The sequence below is a fragment of the Symphalangus syndactylus genome, chromosome 4 (genome assembly GCF_028878055.3).
Source record: "Symphalangus syndactylus isolate Jambi chromosome 4, NHGRI_mSymSyn1-v2.1_pri, whole genome shotgun sequence".
NCBI lineage: Eukaryota > Metazoa > Chordata > Mammalia > Primates > Hylobatidae > Symphalangus > Symphalangus syndactylus.
The window spans coordinates 119826974-119831461 of record NC_072426.2 but is presented as its reverse complement, the minus strand read 5'-3'; the positions used below and the strand labels follow the sequence as shown (position 1 = coordinate 119831461).

The 4488-nt window shown below is 40.9% G+C and overlaps 1 non-coding gene across 1 annotated transcript; it reads right to left on the bottom strand.

The window, feature by feature from the left end:
* Positions 1-846: 846 nt before the first annotated feature.
* Positions 847-1009, bottom strand: LOC129481484 (U1 spliceosomal RNA). The gene has a single exon (XR_008657468.1). It is a non-coding gene; the product is annotated as a U1 spliceosomal RNA (small nuclear RNA).
* Between the last annotated feature and the right edge of the window lie 3479 nt (positions 1010-4488).

Sequence of the window (4488 nt, the reverse complement as noted above, 5' to 3'; positions counted from 1 at the left end):
TGGTTTTTTCTTAGTTCCTGTCTTCCTTCATTATCAGAGGCATTTGAGTCACTTTTGATCATTCCCCTTTCTTAAAATGCCTTCCTTGCTTGGCTTTTTTTTTTTTTTTCTTTTTTTGTCTTCCTAGTTCTCTGGTCATTCCTCCTGCTATATCCTTGCTGGTTCCTCTTCATATTCCAGACCTCTACGTTTGAGAGTGCCAAAATGTTCAATCCTCAGATCTCTCCTTTATCACTCTTCAGGTGATCTCACTTAATCTTCAGACTTTAAATGCCACCTACATGCAGATAATTTCAAATTTCCATCTATAGCCCAGGCCTTTTCTTTGAATTCTAAACGCATATAATCAACTTCCTACTTGGTATTGCCATATGGAGGACTGACAGGCATCTCAAATGTAACATGCCCAAAACTGAACTCACGGTCCCACCCCTCACATATGTTCCTTTCTCTGTTTTTGCTCATAACAGTAAATGACAACTCCTTTCTCTCAGTTTCTTGAGTCCAAGATCTTGAGTCATCCTTGACTCCCTCTCTCTGTTTTCTTGCTTTTTGTTGTGGACATTTTTAAACACAGAAGAAAGTAGAGTGAACCTTGAGCGCACTTTTGTTTTTTTTGCTTACACTCCACATCTGATCCATCAACAAGTCCTACTTGTTCTACTTTCAAAGAAAATACAGACCACTTCCTAGCAGCACTCATCATTATGACTCTCTTAAAGCCACCACTGTTTCTCATCTGAACTACTGTAAGAGCCTCCTAATTGTTCTACTGACTTCTGCCCATGCTTCTGTGTTTTCTTTTATTTCTTTACACAGAGGGAGCCTGTTCTTAGGCTGTGAAGACCGGGGAAAGCATGAACGCAGTCCCTCACTACACAAATTATGCAGTCAAGTTTCCCACGTACGGGCAAATCACAGGAGTCAGCACATCCAGAATGCAATGGATAAGCCTGGCCCTTGGAAAACCAACTTCGTGAACATGGTATCTCCCCTGCCAGATAAGTATGCTTCTGTGTTTTTAACGGAACAATTGGAATTTTCTTGCAAGATTATATCACAGCTCTACTCAAAGCCCTCTTCTCACCTCCCTTAGAGTGGAACTCTAAAGTTCTTACTAGAGCTGCACCCTCCACTGCCTTGTCACTGCTGCATGTCTTACCGCTTCCTTCTCATGCCTTCCTCCCCTAGCCTGGCCTCCTTTGTGCTCTAACTCACTAATCATGCCTAGCTTCAGGATCTTTGCACTTCATGTTTCCTCTGCCTGAAATGCCATTTTTCACATCTCTGCTCAAATGTAACCTTGTCAACAAGTCCTTCCCTGACCACTTTATAGATTAGCATCTTCCTTTCTGCCCTGTCACTTATATCCCTATTTTTAAATTTTTTTCTTCATGTTACTTATCTCCATTAACAATATTTGTTTGTTTGCTTGTTTTTTTGAGACAGGGTCTCACTCTCTCACCCAGGCTGGAGTGCAGTGGCACAACCTCAGCTCACTGCAACCTCCGCCTCCCTGGCTCAAGCGATTCTCCCACCTCAGCCTCCTGAGTAGCTAGGACTACAGACGCATGCCACCACACCTGGATAATTTTTGTGTTTTTTGTAGAGATGGGTTTTTGCCATGTTGCCCAGGCTGGTCTCGAATTCCGGGGCTCAAGCAATCCTCCCACCTGGGCCTTCCAAAGTGCTGGGATTATAGGCAGGAGCCACCGTGCCCAGCTATTTGTTGTTTTATATTTCTCCCCAACTAGAATGTAAGCTCCGTGAATGTAAGAACTTGATCTGTTTTGTTCATTGTTTTTTTTTCCCCCAGTGTTTTGAATAGTGCTTGGTGTATGATAGGAACTTAATGAATATTTGTCAAATAAATCTTTTTTCTTTCTCTATTCTTCCAACTGTTGCATCGTTAGTCAAAAGAATCTCTTTCTTCCCTCTCTCTGGTTCCGTCTATTCTTCCTTGGTTCTCTCTCTTTCATTACTTCTGTTAACATCTCTGAGTCCCAAAGGAAGTAATGTAATCTAGGGCTGAAAATAAACACCTTCAGAGCCCAAGTGGGCAAGGCATGTGTTAAGCAGCAGGGTGCAAAGCCACAGGGGGTGGCGAAGTGTGTCATCTTACTCCAAGCTATTCACATTTTTCAAAGTTAAACAATCCATCTGTCCAGCGGGCTTGAGTCTGCAGGTCATGAGTTTGCTATCCTTGTCCTCATCACAGCCAGGAAGCCCAAGAATGGTGCTAGTGCTATACAGTTCTTATATGGAGGACATTTTCTTAAATTTTAAAATTAAAGTTGACAAACTACAAATGCACGGTAGCCTACTTCACAATTTGCTCAAGTTTGTCTTCAATGCTTCATCCATATTAAATTAAACCTACTTTCTTCAAGTTCTAGCATTTGAGGTGTTTTCTTGAATATTTCACTCTTTTCTTTGTGTTATGACTAATATAAAGTTGTCTACTAATTTTCATAGTGAGTTTTATATCTTAGTATTTAGTACGCAGTATTTTATAGATCTTTTATAAGGCTTCGGGCCCCCACTGCAACCATCTAGCAACGAAGTAAATGGGATTAATGAACTGTGATCAGTGTCTATTTTTCCTAAACAAGGCAGACCAAAATATGTGTGCAGCTTTTGAAAAGATAGGCCTCAAGGAAAAAATAAATCATGTCTAAAAATCCTCTGCTTAAAGCTCCTTTATTTCAAAACTGTGCTTGTTTCTGTTTCCTTAAAAGAATAGAGAAACAATTGCCTCTCAGTGGCCCCCAACAGGTAAGCTGTGTTGGATGTTTACACAGGGCCACAATTTCCGTCCTAATTAAGTACTAAAGTGAATCAGAACTCACCCCATGACCCTACCTTTTTATGTTCTCCCCTCCAAATCATCATCCAGTTATGCAAAGGAGTCATGAGCCACTCTCTGAGGAAAGGCTGAGTCCTCTAAAGCAGGGCCCCGCAACCCCTGGGCAATGGACCAGTACCCATCCATGGCCTATTAGGAACTGGGCCAACAGCAGGAGGCACATTGCCACATGAGCTCTGCCTCCTGTCAAATCAGTGGTGGCATCAGATTCTTATAGGAGCATGAACTCTATTGTGAACTGCACATGCGAGGGATCTAGGTTGCATGCTCCTTGTGAGAATCTAGCACCCGATGATCTGAGGTGGAACAGTTTCATCCCCAAACTATCCCATCTCCCCGCCCATGGAAAAATTGTCTTCCATGAAACCGGTTCCTGGTGTCAAAAAGTTGGGGACCGCCACTCTAAAGGCCCTGGACCATTCCGACAAGGGAACACTTTCATCGTCAAAGCCAAAGAAAGAAGCAGTGTAAGTCCTATCTGCTTACTCTTGAAGATTGCATTTGATTGGGAATAAAGGTCAGAGCTCTTCTTGCCCAGTAATCTCTGTTTCACTGAAATTTTAAAAAACCATGTATACTCTACCCTGCTTTCTTCACTCTTAATAATACTTGCCTGACCCCAAACAGCTGTGTTTGCATTCAGCCTCTGATTTTCAACAGTTTTCATTGGAAGATGAGTTCTAAGCTGCTAGTTAATGAATGTACTTTTGAAACATAATTTAAACATAAATGAAAATACCACTTCTTCTCAAACAAGATCAAATTCAACAATAGAAATTTTCTGGTCAGACCGAGTCACTATAAATGAAAGGGAGGGGAATTGAGCACATGTTTAGATGTTACCAGCCTTGGCAGCCCTCCAAGATAATCAAGACTTCCAGAACATGTGGATTTTTTCCCTCAATGGCATGATTTAATGTTGGGAACAAAGACATTTTATAGAATTAACCAGATAATACTCGGACTAGGTCATAGAGAGAATTTTATAAGCAAGTCACTCCAAAATGGACCCTGAAAAATAGGATTTATTTGCTAAGTTCTGAATAAGGAAATTGGCCCAGTTGTGAAATATTAATACATCAGAAACAAAACTTCACTTGATATTGGCTCTGGCTCCTGAGCTCAGCTGTAAGACTTTCTACATCTGAGCAGAGTTCTAATATGCAAACAGAAAAGTCAAACTATCAGGCTAAAAGGAAATTGTATCTTCTCAGAGGTCAAATTTGCTGAAACTTTTGAATAAGGTACAGAGGGCAAGAGGACCAAAGACCCTGGTGCAATCAGAACTGTGTCCCCTGAAGCCAGTGACTGAGTGGGAAAATAATTTCATATCCTCATGGCCAGATTTTAAGTGCAGAAAGCAATATAGTGTGGCAAAAATATGGGACATAAATTTAATAAAATGAGTTTTATGAGATGGGGCACTGCAGAGCTTCCCTAATTAAACTTTATCCTCACGTTTGCGCAATTTTCTTCTTTTTGAGAGCAGTCTATCCTTTATTTCTTAACTTCCTATCACTCTTTTTATTGGTAAAGCAATTATTTTTGCTAAAACCAGTGGACAGAGCTCATAAAGTGACATTGTTTGCCCACGTTCTGCATTGCTGAGAGATATAAAGAAT